General features: G+C 43.5%; 1 protein-coding gene across 4 annotated transcripts in view; it reads left to right on the forward strand.

The window, feature by feature from the left end:
* The window catches only part of PIK3AP1 (phosphoinositide-3-kinase adaptor protein 1), a 131,368-nt gene that overhangs the window by 17,327 nt on the left and 96,985 nt on the right, over nucleotides 1-17,056 (forward strand). The window contains exon 1 of one of the 4 annotated variants that reach the window (XM_030940098.1): nucleotides 1,921-2,007. The exons of the other annotated variants lie outside the window; for them this stretch is intronic. The gene's annotated coding sequence lies outside the window, so the exon portion shown is untranslated. Of the gene's footprint in view, nucleotides 1-1,920; nucleotides 2,008-17,056 lie in introns of those variants that run through there. 4 annotated transcript variants of the gene reach the window in all.

Here is a 17,056-nt window from a genome sequence, read left to right on the forward strand (position 1 = left end):
AAAAATGTGGTATTATTAACTATAATCACCATGCTGGACATCAGATTCTCAGAGTTTATTCATTTTTTTTTTTTTTGAGACGGAGTCTCGCTCTGCTGCCCAGGCTGGAGTGCAGTGGCGCAATCTGGGCTCACTGCAAGCTCTGCCTTCCAGGTTCATGCCATTCTCCTGCCTCAGCCTCCTGAGTAGTCGGGACTACAGGCGCCCACCACCACACCCAGCTAAGTTTTTGTATTTTTTTTAGTAGAAGACAGGGTTTCACCTTGTTAGCCAGGATTCTCTCAATCTCCTGACCTCATGATCTGCCCGCCTCAGCCTCCCAAAGTGCTGGGATTACAGGCATGAGCCACCGCGCCCGGCCTTTTTTTTTTTGAGACGGAGTCTCGCTCTGTCCTCAGGCTAGAGTGCAGTGGTGCGATCTCGGCTCATTGCAACCTCCACCTCCCAGGTTCAAGCGATTCTTCTGCCTCAGCCTCCTGAGTAGCTGGGACTACAGGCACGTGCCAACACACCTAGCTAATTTTTGTATTTTTAGTAGAGGTGGGGTTTCACCATGTTGGCCAGAATGGTCTCGATCTCTTGACCTCATGATCCTCCTGCCTTGGCCTCCCAAAGTGCTTGGATTACAGGCATGAGCCACCGCACCTGGCCTGAGTTTATTAATCTTAAAACTGAAAGTTTAACTCTTTGACCAGCATCTCCCCAGTCCCCCTCTTTGCCCCGTCCCTGGTAAACACTGTCGTATTCTCTGCTTCTGTGAGTTCGACTTTTTTGGATTCCACATATAAGTGAGATCATACTGTATTTGCCTTCCTGTGTCTGGGTTATTTCACTTTGCATAATGTCCTCCAGGTTCATCCACATTGTCACAAATGGCAAGATTTTCTTCTTTCTTATAGCTGAAAATATTCCATTGTGTAACTTTTCTTAAATTTAAAAGAAACCTTTTTCCTGAAATTTTCCCCTTTTATAAATAATATTGCAATAAATTTTCATACAGCTTCATGCCTAAATCTTTGTGAATCTCTGTTAATTTTCTCTGGATCATATTGCTATACAGCCCCCAGAGATAGGGTTGCAAGCCTGCTCTCAGCATCTCCCCACTCTCCCCCATGCAGCCTGAATCTACCGCCTTCCTTACTGCTGTTTATTTTATTTTCTTCCCTTTATGCTTGGTTCAGTCTGTTGTTTACATTTGCAGTTTCTCTTGCAAAGTTAGTCGTATGGAGAACTTGTACCCTCCTCCCCTCAGGGAACGAGTTCATAAGAAGATGAATGCTTTTTATGACAGTTATCCTGTGTAATGCATCAGGTGTTTTACATGTATTTATTCCTGCCACAACCCCGAGTGCACAGATGGTTTCAGCACCATTTTACAGATGAGATAACTAAGGTTCAGAGAGGTTAAATGACTGGGGTAAACACTGGAACTCACTTTGGAACACAGGGCCTTTGGGCCTAGAAAGCTTACACTTTGCCTTGCTCCTCCCCTAAGTCTTCCCTCACCACACGGAGACAAAGAATGAAGAAAGCTCAAGGAAGAGAAAGGATCAGAGAAAATGAAGCTTCCCCGAGTGTTCCAGGCCACAAATTCCCAAGTCAGGCTGAGCATTGGCAATTTCCCTGCACTATGTTTAAAATGTAGGTACCTGGGCCCCACCCTAGACCTACTGAAGAGGAAACTCTAGAGGTTTGTCCTGGGAATATGAATTTCAAAAAGCCTTCAGGTTGGTTCTGCTGTGCAGCCCAGCTTTGAGCTTTGCTCCATGCCTGGTGTCTTGTCCTTTGGGTTTTGGGTCACAGGAGCCTGTGATAGCTCAGGCCCTGTGGTCTGTTACAGGCTATTATGGACCGTTATGGGCAGGTCATGACACAGTAGTCCCAAGGGGCTCAGAGCTTGGCTTTGGCACGTCACAGGCAGCAGCCCCGAGAGAAGAGAAGGGAGTCAGACCCTCTGAGCAAAGGGGAAGTTGCTGCACTCTGCTCGGTGGGGTAGCCTCGCAGATGGTAAGTCATGGGCGACTTATGGGGCACCTTGCAGGACTGAGGGGAAAGTCTAGGCTTGGATCTCTTGAAAGCAACGATGGTGGTGCTGCTGTCCTGCTGCCTTGTGGCTGTGGGCTGTTGGATTTGCTCTTTCTCTGCTGTGGGTTAAGCTACTCTGCAATCGCCTCCTCCAGGATCCTCCTTAAATATCCTCTGCTGAAGGACGCTTTCTTTTTCTCTTCCTTTTTGAAATGATCTTTTTGATTTGGGGAAGAAGATACCCAGCTGGGATGGTGAATTCCTTCCAATGTCACTAAAAAGCTACAGCCTGTCCAAGAGTCATCTGGGGTTTCCCCTGCCTGATACCCTAACTGCCTTGCAGAATCAGGGGCTGTTCACACTCTTAACTGTGGGTCACTGCCTGCTGCTCCTGAAATAGTTAACGAGGACTAATGCCTACAATAGATTTTGTGCCCTTGGAAAATTTCCCCTGAGCCTTCAGAGTCACCCATGATTACAGTTTTCCTGCAAAGCCAAGAGCTCCTGGTGGGGTGGTAAACTCAGCCTCTCTTGCTGCTTCGGCAGCCACCCAGAGATGGCCTTCTCCTGTTGCGTTACACTTCCGTAGTCCCTCAAAGAAGTATCTGCAAGTCCCTATGTCAATTGTGTTTGGTGAGCCGTGGGGAAAAGGGAGTCATGAATGCTGAAACTTCCACTCATGTGAGAATTTCAAGTTTGCACCTGTCTCTGTCTGAATTTTCTAATGTAGGCCGGAATGGAAACATCAGATGTAGGAATTTTATCGGTCAATTTCTTACCCTGTTGTTTCAGTATTTTTTGCATCTCACTTCTCCTGGAACTGTTACTAGAAGAGAATAGTAGAATTCAGGAGGGACCTGACATCTGTGTTACCCTTTCAAAACCCTTTTATCAACATTATTTCATTTGGCCTGTGCAATTTCCCTATAAGGCAGATGTTAATGTTATTTCCATTTTAAAGATGACAAAAACAAGGCCCAGGCAGGTTCAGTGACTTGCCCAAAGTCACACACCTGCTTTTCCGTTAGGGCTAGGATCTGGGTGAGGGCCTCCTGTCTTGTAGTCCAAGGCCTGGTTATTGCCTTATGTAGATATCAGAGCCAGCTGTTCATCTGATGGTTATTTATTGAGCATCTATTACATTCTCAAGGCCCTGTGTTGGGTGCTAAGTTAGAGCAGGAAAGACACAGTCACTGCTATGATGGCATCTACATTCAAAACCAGCACTAACCAAAAAATGTATAATGTGGGCCATATGTGAAATTTAAAATTTTTTAGCAGCTGCAGTAATTTAAAAAAGTAAAATTAGGCCGGGCGCGGTGGCTCAAGCCTGGAATCCCAGCACTTTGGGAGGCCGAGTCGGTCAGATCACGAGGTCAGGAGATCGAGACCATCCTGGCTAACACGGTGAAACCCTGTCTCTACTAAAAAAATACAAAAAACTAGCCGGGTGAGGTGGCGGGTGCCTGTAGCCCCAGCTACTCTGGAGGCTGAGGCAGGAGAATGGCGTGAACCCGGGAGGCGGAGCTTGCAGTGAGCTGAGATCCGGCCACTGCACTCCAGCCTGGGCGACAGGGCGAGACTCCATCTCAAAAAAAAAAAGTAAAATTAATTTTAATGATATTGTTTATGTAATAATATATCTAAAATATTCTCTTATTCGATATATAAGCAATATAACAATTATTGAGATATTTTACATCTTTCTTCCATATTTGAAATTTAGTATGTGTTTTATAGACAACAGAGATTTCGAATGTTCAGTAGCCATATGTAGCCAGTGACTACCATATTGGACAGTGAAGCTAAAAAGAATGTCTGCTTTTCAGAGAATAGGAGCCATATATCAGTTAATATTTTAATTTTTAAACAAATTTTTTTGAGACAGTGTTTTGCCCTTGTTTCCCAGGCTGGAGTGCAGTGGTACTATCTCGGCTCACTGCAACCTCTACCTCCTGGGTTCAAGCAATTCTCCTGCCTCGGCCTCCCAAGTAGCTGGGATTACAGGCATGCGCCACCATGCCTGGCTAATTTTGTGTTTTTTTTTAGTAGAGATGGGATTTCTCCATGTTGGCCAGGCTGGTCTCAACTCCCAACCTCAGGTGATCCACCCACCTCGGCATCCCAAAGTGCTGGGATTACAAGTGTAAACCATCCATGCCCAGCCTAATATTTTAATATTTTAAGTGTTAAAAGTATACCTCTTCTCGTTTCTTCATTCATTCATTTATTCAGTCATTCCAAAGGTATTGAATGAACATCTGCCAGGTGCTTATTTTACTTATTTATTTATTTATTTATTTTGAGGTGGAGTCTTGCTCTGTCACCCAGGCTGGAGTGCAGTGGCATGATCTCTGCTCACTGCAACCTCTGCCTCCCAGGTTCTAGCAATTCTGTTGCCTCAACCTCCATAGTAGCTGGAATCACAGGCGTGCACTACTGTGCCCAGCTTATTTTATTTTATTTTTTTGTATTTTTAGGAGAGATGGGGTTTCACCGTGTTAGCCAGGCTGGTCTCAAACTCCTGACCTCAGGTGATCCACCCGCCTCGGCCTCCCAAAGTGCTGGAATTACAGGCGTGAGCCACAGCGTCCGGCCTGTTTTTTTCTTTCTTTCCCTCACTACTGACCTCTTCTTTCTTCTTTCTTGTTTTTCCTTCCCACTCCCCCCTTCTTTGTTCCCTTCTATATTTTGTCACCTGTTTAGCTGTGTTCCCAGGCTCCAGAAATACAGTGTTAGTTGAGACAAAATTGGCTTTAACAATAGAGTTTCTGTCCTCGAAATGACAGCTTACCATCAGAACTAATGAAACAGAGCTCCTGGCAGCCTTTGTGAAGACAAAATCAAACCCGGGTGCTTGTCTGCCCTTCAAAAAATAATGTTTGGCCTTGGGCCCAATTAAATAGATTATTGTTGCGTCTATGCAATGGAATACCACCCAGACCTCAGAAAGAACCAGGAAGTTCTCTTTGTGTTGATATGGAAAGTCTGCCAGGATTTATAAAAAGAAAAAAACTAAGATAAAGAAGAGAGCATATGGTATAATGTGATTTAGGTATATTTAAAAAGAAATATATCTATGTTGGCATATGCATTACTTTTTTTCCTGAAAGATACACAAAAAACTGCTGATAGTGGTGACCTTTGGGTAGATGGAGGACATTTTGAACTTTTTGTTTTAGACATTTCTCCAGAGTTTTAATTTTTCTATGTTCATGTGTTACTTTTTGTTGTTTGTTTGAGACTGGGTCTTGCTCTGTTGCCCAGGCTAGAGTGCAGTGGTACCATCACAGCTCACTGAAGCCTCAACCTCCCAGGCTCAAGCGATCCTCTCATCTCAGCCTCTTGAATAGCTGGGACTACAGGTGTGCACCACCATGCCTGGCTAATTAAAAAAAAAATTATTTTGTAGAGATAGGTTCTCACTATGTTGCCCAGGCTAGTCTCAAACTCCTGGGCTGAAGGAATCCTCCCCTTGTCCTCCCAAAGTGTTGGGATTACAGGCATGAGCCACCACACCCAGCCTGTTTTACTTTTAGTTAGGAATTTTGAAGAGAAAAATAGAATCTAGAGGAAGATGCTGGGCTTGCACTCAGATAATCCAAGTAGGGTGCGCTTCAAGTTAAGTTCGCATGTACAAACTTGGTGGATGTTTTCCTCAGCTTCATTTGGGTTACCTGATAAGGGGAAGCAACATGGTGTTGGTTTGTGTTATTGCTGTAATGACTGCACCATCACTCACTCGGGGTGGGCTAATGCCTGTAAAGAGAGAACAGCTACTTATCACTGAGTCATATTTTGACTCTTGTCAAATTTAGGCTGATGTCTTCTTAGGTTACTACACTCTTTATGACAATCAGTAAGAGAATAAGGGTGTGTATTTCCAGATTACAGAAACTGGTTGAGCCACCTGAGGCAATTCACTTGGCCACTCTGGATCTATTTTTGTTCTCTTTAAAATGCTTATGGGGAAAACATGTTGACATCTCAGACATTTATAGCCATGAAATTTCATAATTCCAACTATGTGTGATTTTATATACCTTGCATTTCATTGCTGGCTCTCGATCTAAAATTTTTCCAAATCTCTATCAAGGTATAGTAGTATATTCATTTTAGCTAACAAATTATCCTTCTCAATAGAATTTTAAATGAAACTTTAAATACATTAATAACTTTCTGTTTATGGATATTAGCTCCAGTTGAGTCTTAGGAGTATATCACATTATACCATTATCTGTGTGGGTATGAAGGAATGTATGTATTTAACATTTTACATGTACTGTTTACTATGGTCTGCATGAAGATTTATGCGTGTGGGTTCATAGGTAGATAATGGGGGCAGAGGAAATGCGGGTCAATATGCATTACAGAATGGGTTTGTTAATTTCCCTGTTATTACAGGATGTTTTCACAGCTTTTCAATTGGTTTCCACCAGGCATTCACATGACCCAGGGGAGGTCTGAGATGGCCCAGGAAAGAGGATGATTTAATGCCTTAAATGATTCTTGATCTGCCCATTGGAGAAGTTATTGAAACCACAATAGGCTTGTCATATGGTCTTCATTCTGGGCAGAAAAATTTCAATTTGAGCCAGTTTGGTAAAATTTAGACTTAAATAGGACAGTTGGTTTTCTAAGACACATAAAAATGAACAAAATCAGTAATTGATCAAAATTGCCTGTTCTGTGGGGAAAAATTGGGAGACTTTAAAAATTTTCACTGTTTATGTTTAGAAAAACAATACTGGTCTCTTACTGACAATGTTTTATGTGTGGTAGATGCCTAGTAAATGGTGGTTGGATGGATGACTGGAGGAGTGAGTATATTCATGAGTTATTGTCCTTTTTCCTAACTCTTGGGACCATTTTGAATGTCCCAGTTGCAGAAAAGATGTCCTTCCCATGAGCATCCTATGTAGGGGCTTGATGCCCTTTGGATTGTTAACCATTTCAAATTGGAGCAAATTTGTCTTCGGTAACATAGGGTGTTGTCAACAGAAAACTACTCTTCAAGTTCAGAACAAGAGCCTATACAGCAAATGTGTTTTTCTGTGTCCGTACTTAAAAATGTGCCAGATACAGCAACCTGTCCCACAGAAGAACTGAGTATGCCAATCCAGGAGCTAGTCAACAATTGGAATTGTTAGTTCCTTGGGATATGCATAGGTCTGTCTCTGCAGAGATTAAATTGGCTGTGTCTTTTTTTTTAAAGGAGAGCATAAAAGTGAGGCAATCTATAGAGTTTTGGAGGAAACCTTTAGAATTGGCGTAGTCATTTTGGGAATTCCTTGGTACTTTTTCTTCTAGGTTTATAACTTCTGAATATGTGCATCTTCTCCATCACCATTAAGAAGTCAGACCATCTTAGGTTCTTATTTAAGAAAATGCTGGTTGAATGTGCCTATTTTGTCTACCAATTTGCCAGTTTCACAGACTGCTGGTTTACTCTCCAACATCTGATAACACAGGAAATAGCGGGGGAGGCTGATGATGAAATGAAAATGCTCTACTTTTAAATTAGACTAAAATAAGTTTCTTTTTACATGTACAGCTAATGTTCGAGGCTATAGTTGTAGTTAAAGCTTGCAATAAGATAGGAAGGACTTTCATCATAACTAGCATATAGAGTAATATTAGCACTAGCTGTTGACTCGGCTTTTTGAGCATGTGAAATGTGGGAAAACATTTCTGTTGTAGGATCTGGCATTTAGTATTCAAAACAGAACCAGTTCTGAACCAGGGTTTTTCTTTTTTTTTTTTTTTTTTTTTTTTTGAGACGGAGTCTCGCTCTGCCGCCCAGGCTGGAGTGCAGTGGCCGGGTCTCAGTTCACTGCAAGCTCCGCCTCCTGGGTTTATGTCATTCTCCTGCCTCAGCCTCCCAAGCAGCTGGGACTACAGGCGCCCGCCACGTCGCCCGGCTAGTTTTTTGTATTTTTTAGTAGAGACGGGGGGTTTCATCGTGTTCGCCAGGATGGTCTCGATCTCCTGACCTCGTGATCCGCCCGTCTCGGCCTCCCAAAGTGCTGGGATTACAGGCTTGAGCCACCGCGCCCGGCCAGGGTTTTTCTTTTATTTTCTAAACTTTTCTGAATATCCTTGCTCAAAGCCTTAGTTTGTTGCCAGAAAAGGTCTCTGACTGTGATTGCATTTTTGTGTTATAGATTTTTTTCCAGAAAAATGTAATGCTGAATTAACTGTATAGTTATTTGGCAGCCTAAATATTTATTTTTATTTTGTAGTCACTTTGAATTAGGAGTCCCTGTAGGTTATAGAAATCCTTTAAACAGTGTTTTGCCCTAGTCCTTCCCATGGTCAGGGTATGCATGTGATTAAAACTTGCCCATACTCTGCAAAACAATCTAGCTTTAGAGTCTTTGATGGGGAAACAGAGACAAGAAGCCATTGAGTCAACAAGATGGAAATATGGAATATGAACATTAGAAAAGGGTCAAGTGCAGCACTTTGGGAGGCTGAGGCGGGAGGATTGCTTGAACCCAGGAGTTTGAGACCAGCCTGGGCAATATAGCAAGACCTCCATCTCTACAAAAATAAAATAAAATAATTATCTAGGCGTGGTGGCATGCACCTGTGGACCCAGCTACTTGAGGGGCTGAGGTGGGAGGATCACTGGAGCCCAGGAACCCAAGACTTCAGCGAGCTAGGACAGTGCCGCTGCACTCCAGCCTAGGCAACAGAGGGAGATCCTGTCTAAAAAAAAGGAAAAAAGGAAGGAAGGAAGGAAGAAAGGAAGGAAGGAAAGAAGGAAGGAAGGAGGGAGAGAGGGAGGAGAGAGAGAGAGAAAGAGAGAGAGACAGAAGGAAAGGAAAGGGAAGGGAAGGGAAGAGAAGGGAAGGGAACTTTGGGGTCATCTGGACTAATCCCTTTAGTTTAAAATGAACGAAATAGGACCCAGAGGGATTAGACGACTTGCCCAATATTACACAGTTAGTCGCATAGATGAGACTGTAAATTTATGTTTATATTCATCAAACATTTATTGAGTTTTTGGAGTGTCTGCCATGGGTGCAGCACTGTGCAAGATCCAGGGGAGACTTGATGAAAAAGTCAGATGGACCCCCTGTCCTTGTGAAGTTTATGCATTCTAGCAGGAGAGGGAAACTAAACAGCCAGTTACCCTATTAATTACTTAATGCCAGGAGTATCCAGAGGTATGAAGGCTGCTGCCTTTGAATCATAAAGCAGACCTGAGATATCATGAGGGCCTCTTTGATAGGTCCTTACAGCATCCTTCAAAGAAAAAAATGAGTGCCCTGAGCAAACATCTTGAAAAAGAGAAGAAAAGACCCAGCTTGTAATTATGGTAAATGCTATATGCTTGGCTATTTAATGGTATCCTAGAGCCCAGGTTAACCATGGCTTTCAGTCAGGGCAGTCATTTTTTCAGAGTAGTAATTAGGACTATCTAAAATTTTAGAGTAGTTTTATTCAAGCACTCAATTTTAAAATTAGCATTTTGCTTCTTAAGTTTGTAGACAGCAGTGATGCTGATGTGCGTATATTAATATGTTCCCACAGTTTACAGATTTTACATTCTAAATGTGTGTCTATTGAAAATTAATAAGGATCAATATAAAATTCTGCACAGAGCCCAGCAGTTGCACAAGAACAGGATAAAGGGCTATGTATTTTAAGAGTAGCGTACGTAAGATCTGGTGGCTTTAGTTGAAGACATGAGTCAACAGAGCAATGTAGCTTCCAAGAAAGTGTTACGTGAAGGTTTATGAACAGAAGTATTGGCATCAGTGAAGAAACTCTTCTTCTACCCTGCGTTTGTCAGCTTATCTGGAGAAGTATTCGACATTTCAGTGGCAGGCTGACCGAGGAGTGCACACGCAAATCATCCATCCATGCATCCATCCATCCATCCATCCATCCATTCATCCATCCATCCAGCCAGCCACTCATCTATCTATACAACTATTCACCTTTCCATCTATCCGTCCAATTATCCATCCATCCATTCATTCATTTATTCACTCATGTTTTCTATTGTCCCCTTAACAGAATGGAAGCATCCCTCAGAAGAGCAGGGTGGGATGGGAAGTTGGGGGGATTGCTCACTGCTGTGTTCCTGGGGCCTAGAGCAGTACTTGACATGGCAGGCCCTCAATAAATTGTTGAATGACTGAATAGAATGAATGTGAGAATTTCAAATTCTGTCAGATGACAAATAGTTGAAGGAAGTGAACTTGTTGTAAAGAAAATAAGTTTTACTGGAGCCATGAGAACTATCATTAGAGTTTTGAAGGCCTGTCACATGGAAGAGCGGAGGGCAGGACCTTTTCTATGTTTCTACAGTAGACAGGGTAAGGAGCAATGGATGAAAGCTGCAACAATGGCAGGAATGGCAACAAGGCAGGTTTAGGAAGCCCTCATAATCTAATGACAACTGATCCTGGGAAAAGCTCACTCAAGGTGGATACCATCAAGCCTGGGTCAAAATTTAATAGTAAATACAAAAATAAATTTTTGATTGGGACTTTTATTTTGAAAAACAAAACTAAACATTAAGAAAATAAATTTATTTATTATATTAACACAGTTTTGATTATAATTTCAACTGTAGGCTAATTCTGCAGTCAAATGCTTTACCACTACACTATACCCTTTTTACAGGCTAATTCTAAAACCCCACAAGGACTAAATCAATTGTTGTTAGGTTTTGTACAGGAGCGGTTGAGTACATTTTTATGACATAATTTTGTGCTAGAACAATATAACATTTCTTAACATTTCTTTTTTTTTCTGAGATGGAATCTTGCTCTGTCGGAGTTAGCTGGAGTGCAGTGGCGTGATCTTGGCTCACTACAACCTCCGACTCCCTGATTCAAGCGATTCTGCTGACTCAGCCTCCCAAGTAGCTGGGATTACAGGCATGCACCACCACACCCAGCTAACTTTTGTGTTTTCAGTAGAGAGGGGGTTTCACCATGTTGGCCAGGATGGTCTCTATCTCCTGACCTTGTGATCCACCTGCCTTGGCCTCCCAAGGCGCTGGGATTACAGGTGTGAGCCACTGTGCCCAGCCACAACATAACATTTCTTAGTTCACATTTGGCTTTTTAAAACAGCAGTATTGAAATATGATTCACAATACATTTGACTTTTACAATTTTCTTAAGGCCTCCTCTTAACCACCATGTAATTTTATTCGATTTTGATTATTGGAAAGCATCTCTATCGGTTTTCTTCTGTCCAGAAGGTAACCTCTCCAACTGTCAGCAGCTTTACTTGTGATACAGTTTTCCAACATCACTTTCATCAACTTCAAAAAATTTCTGTTTTGCAAAATCTAGAATTACCCTGTAAAACCAAATCACATTGCATTCATAGTTTATTGTGGAGAAATCATAAATCTGGGAGAGACTAAGAAACCAGAGTATGACTTGATGGATGAAAATATGCACCAAGACTAAGCAAGCAGAGATGTTTAAGTAGGGACTGATTTCATAAATGAGCATTTTTTTGTTAGTAAATAATTTTATGTTATAAAACATTTACCTTCCCAATGTTACCATAACTATGGGAACTTGAAATAGGAATACTCAGAAAATGATAAGAGTTAGGAGCCACTAACATGGATTAAGTGTCCTAAGCTTCACTTCACCAAGCAAAGAATGAAAGGAATGAATATCCTGGCACATCTAGAATTCATTCTATTTGGTAGACCAGTTGGGAAATTCTGCCATCAGTGATGGAATCCTGAGTTAAAACAATCTTGATGAGCTGGAACACTGGCCCCAGTCCAACGTATAGCATTTGACTAAGTTAAGTGTTGAATTATTGCAATTAGGTCCCAAGCCTTGCCCACCACCTCCCTGCTCCAAGAAAAAAATAAAAAAACCCAACTCTACAGTCATAGCATGGCAAAGGGAAAGGCTTGGCTTCCACAGTTCACATGAAAAAGAGCTCATGTTCTGAGGTGACCACGTGCTCAGTATGAATCAGCGAGGGGCACAATTGCTCTAAGATGCATCTTGAGTTTCCCTTGGGAACAGTGGCCATACAGTAAGATATAACATCCTTTCTTGTATTATACACAAACTCCATTTACGCATCTGCAGTAGCTGTTTGCGGGAGGTGGGGAGAGTAGGGAGTTAGTTTGAGGGTTTGGGGGAGGTACAGACAAGCCACAGCTATCTCCATGTGAGGCCTGCTTTGAAAGGTTAATGTATTGCTTTGCGCTTGTTTGCTTGGAAGGAGGGGACTGCAATCTGGGAAAAAGAGGAATTAAGCAAGCTATGGGCAAGGAAGGGGTGCAGTTAGTCCTCAGAGATACCTGGAGCCAAGGACTTGAATTCCATGGGGTTACCTCTCCACTTCTCATTTCTGTGTCTCCGAATATTGGCATCATTCTCTCTGATGAGTCATCTCCAAGAAGAATTACAGCCCCTAGGAGCTTCCATACCTCACATCTTCCAACTCCACCCCTAAGGAGGAACCAGTATTTATTCTCTCTGGTCCCAAATTTAAAAATCTCAGGGTAGGATCTAATTGATCAGATGCCTTACTCTAGGCTGATTAACTGTGGCCAGGAGTTTAGAGGACTATGATTGGTCCACTCTGGTAGCCTGGAGTGTGGGCTTTCTAAAAACTTGGCAGCTGCCATTCACACTACTTGGTGAATGTGGAGGGGTCAAGATTTTCCCAAAAGGAGTTTGCTGTTCTTATCAAGCAATGTGAAGATGAGCAATCTGTAAACATGCCTGGGCCTGAGGACTAGAGGAAAGAACTGGGAGTGTATGTACTTTTGGGCTGGGCACAATCCCAGCACCTATAATCCCAGCACTTTGGGAGCCAAGGTGAATTGTTTGAGCCCAGGAGTCTAAGACTAGCCAGGGAAACAGAGTCAGATCCCATCTCTACAAAAAAATAAAAAATTAGCTGGGCATAGTGGTGCACACCTATAGTCCCAGCTACTCAGGAGGCTGAAGTGGGAGGATTACTTGAGCCCAGGAAGCCAAGGCTACTGTGAGCTGTGATTGCACCACTGCACTTCTCTCCAGCCTGGGTGACAGAGCGAGACTTGGGGTGGGGTGGAACTGAGGCACAGAGGCTCAGCATTGTCAAATGACCTGCCCAAGGATACTCAACTGGTTAAAATCAAAAGTCCCAGGCCTCCAACACTGAACTCAAGAGTTTCATCCTCTATACTTTGCTGTCTTCCTAAAGAAGAAAACACCAAGGAGATACGTGATAATTAGCTTCAAACATGTGAAGGACTCTTATGCAGAAATAAGAACAGTGTTGTCTGAAGATGCCCTGGAGGGCAGATTAGGATTCCTGGACAGTAGTAACAGAGAACAGAATTCTACTAAATGTAAGGGAGAACATTGACACCAGAATGGCCGTGTCGGGCAGGGCTGGAGGCTGGAACCTGGGCAGGGGGTTGCTGCATTCTTTCAGGGGAGAGGTGCTGTAGGCCTGAGCTGAGCAGGGCCAGTGGGAAAGGAGAAGGAGGAACACTTTGGAGGAGTAAAAAGCAGACAGGACCAGCAGGACATGGTGCATGATTGTGGGGTAGAGGGAGGACGGAGAACTCAGTGGGTGAGTTCAGTTGCTAAGTGTGGAAGTTGCCTGCTGTGGGACTGGCATGTACATAGAATCTGCAAAATAAGAAAGAGCTTTCAATGGAGTGGACAGTTGAAACTTCATGGAGAGGATGGCACTGAAAGAAATGGTTGGATTTTAAGAGGCATCGGTAAGGATGAAAGGGAGAGACATCCCAGGACAAGGGAACTCCATGGGCAAGACACAGGGAGAGGAAAGCACAGGATGCATTTGCATTTGGGCTGAGAAGTGACCTGAGTGGGATAGTGGGGAAAAATAATTATGAAGGTCATATTGAGTCAGTGAAAGAAGAACCTTCAACATCAGGATGTGGTAAGAGCCTTACCCATCTTATCTCAGAGAGCCTTCTGTTGCCTGGGACAGCAATATGACCAAAATGGCATTTGGGGAAACTATGGAAATGTCCCAGTTAAAGGGCTGTCCCTCGTTCTTGAGTCAGTTGGATGGAGAGATAAGCACATCTAGATCCTACCTGTGTGAAAGATTGCGGGGGCGGGGTGGGGTAATGTGTATGTTAATTAGCCAGATCTAGCCACTTTACAATGCATGCATATTTTCTTTTCTTTCTTTCTTTTTTCTTTTTCTTTTTTTTGAGACAGAGTCTTGCTCTGTCACCCAGGCTGGAGTGCAGTGGCATGATCTCAGCTCACTGCACCCTCTGCCTCCTGGGTTCAAGTGATTCTCCCGCCTCAGCCTCCTAAGTAGCTGGGACTACAGGCATGTGCCACAACACCAGCTGATGTTTTTATGTTTAGTAGAGATGGGGTTTCACCATGTTGGCCAGGCTGGTCTCCAACTCCTGACCTCAAGTGATCCACCCGCCTCGGGCTACCAAACTGCTAGGATTATAGGCGTGAACCACCGCGCCCAGCCTAATGTGTGCATATTTTTAAACATCGTGGTGTACATGATAAATATATGTAATTTTTATGTTTTAATTAGAAAATTAATTTTAGAGAGAAATGAAAGCCATGTTATAAACAGATTTTCTGAGGAATGTATCATAGTACATTTCCATGGGCTCGTATTTTATTGAGATAGTATCAAGTGCTGAGTTCCTGTGACATCTTATCCTTACCCTTTGATTCTTATCACCAACCCCCTTTACTGGCACTGTTTATGAACTATAGAGGGCTCAGGTGGTGTGTTTTTGCAAGGTCTCATCTTCAGCCTGGGTGGGGAATGACATTGGCTGGGAGGAGCAAAAGGCCCTGAAGTGCCTGTCGAATCAACAGTGAAAATGCCATGAGGTGTGCAAGGGCGGGTGGGTGAGTTGTTTGCCCCTAAATCTGCAATAGCCCCCCGGCATATAAACATAATGTTGAAGAAGAAGAGTGTGCTTACTCTGCCAAGGCTTCTTCAAGGGAAATTTCCTATCCCCCACCCCTTCCTGCCTCCCCATCAGATTTGTTCCAAACCAGCTCTGTGATTAAGTCACCCTAACTAGCTTCCCAACCGTTGCCTACCCAGATGCCACTCCAGGTTCAGGCCTTAGGATACAGCAGGGACAGGGCTGATGGCAGAGAGGGATGGGCAGGCTCCATGTGCATTTCATGAGGAGGAAGGATGAGTGGTGGTGGGTTCCATAGAGCAGGAAGGGAAGGAAGGGTGGGTCTAGTGTTTACGTGCTTCCCTGAGTTGTGGAGGAAGTTAGTGCACAAGGTCTTTAATGCAGACATGAGGTTGGTTAGGACCTCAACGAATGGTGGCCTCGGAATTAGAAAACAAGAGTTATGTGTATGAGATTTAGGTGGGAAATTCAATGGGAAAAATAGAGAAAGCGGGACAAGAAGATAAGATTTTGAGCGTGGTGACTGGAAGAATGATGCCACTGAGAGAAATGACAGTCTACAGGGGCAGCTAATTTTGGAGGAGGGTTGGGCATTCACTCTCAGGAGTGCTGATCTGGTAATGGTGACACAACCCAAAGTCACTGCAGAGTGGACATTTGGAAGTGTGAGATTGGCATTCACGGGGTGGGCCTGGACAAATGGATGGGTCCCTTAATTCACTATTTATCAAACACCCACCATGGACCAGGCTCTGTGCTAGGGATGCAAAATCAAAGAAGGCTCCAATTCATCCTTGAAAGGAGGAGATCTTCATCAGAGTCATCTAATAGAGATCAAGAGATCAGTTTCTAAACCGCAGAGAGAAAAAGGAGTGTTCAAGGCAGTGGCTTTCAAAGGCAGGGCCTGGGCACACCCACCTCCGTCCATCCTGCCCTTCACAGGGCAGAGCAGGCCCATGTGGGATCCATGTTGAAATTTTACATATTTTTGCTGCAAATGTTAATGAACCAAGTTGGTTTGGGTTTGCATTCTAAATGTTGAGTGGAAGAGGTATGATGCACAGCTGCACATGCAGTCTGCAGGAACCTGACAGTTCTGTCTCTGGTATTTAATAGAGGATGGTTGGGGCATAAAGTAGTCCTAGTCAAGCAGCCACACAATGCTGAGAGCTGACTAGATATCATGAAATCTACGGGTGCTCTTGTGGATACTGTGAAATGCTGTTATGTCCTGAAGAGCCTGGGGGAAAATATGTATCTTTTTTGTCTCTCTCCTTTATCCTGCCACCCAAGCCCGTCCAACTCAAATTCTGTTACCTGTGGTTGGTTTCTCTTTGCTCTGGACTCCTGTGCAGTTCATTTGTGGGACACCCACGGGTAACACTCATTTATTGAATCATCTCCTGAATTCCAGTTTGGTTCCCGAGCTAGAGCGTGTAAATCCAGTAGGAGCAGTTCCCACATATTATTATTCTGTGGGATTTTCCTTGTGCTTAGCACAGTGTGGGCTCTCAGAGATCTTAGTAAATGCTGTTTAGTTGGTTGGCTATTGGGTTGAGGTCTTGGAGCACAGATATTTTAGTTAGTTCTCCGCTGAAGCAGCTTTGGAACAGAGTGATTAAATTACTCTCTTGTTAGGGTGACAGTCATTATCTGACACAAATATGCATTGACCGCCTACATCCTGAATTGTGAAGGAAAAAAGTGCTTTCAGAACACTCATGATCTAAATAAAGCGTCAAATGCAGTTTCATATTTGCTTCAGGTGCTTCTGCTGCCCTCCCATTAATATGTATTTATTAAACACCCACTCCATGAATTTAGTGAGGAGTTGGTGCTATATGGGACGTGGCAGAGGGATTACAGATTCTGTAGCAAAGACAGGCCCTGCTGTCCAGGGTCTCAGGAGCTCAGCTAGTGCGTGGGCATTAGTCTGTCGGTGGCTAGTTTCAGCATTTGGGACTTACTACTCAGCAGGGATGGGCACACATGTCATCCCTGCAGACGCCTCCATGCTCTGCCCTGTGTTGTCAGAATTAACTCTTTAGTTCCCTACTGCTGCATCGGATCAGGACTTGTAGACATGGACCCTGAATATGAAGGAACTCAGTTGGTCAAAGCTGCAAGTCTAAGATTCAGACCAGG

This window comes from Rhinopithecus roxellana, chromosome 11 (genome assembly GCF_007565055.1).
Source record: "Rhinopithecus roxellana isolate Shanxi Qingling chromosome 11, ASM756505v1, whole genome shotgun sequence".
Taxonomy (NCBI): Eukaryota; Metazoa; Chordata; class Mammalia; order Primates; family Cercopithecidae; genus Rhinopithecus; species Rhinopithecus roxellana.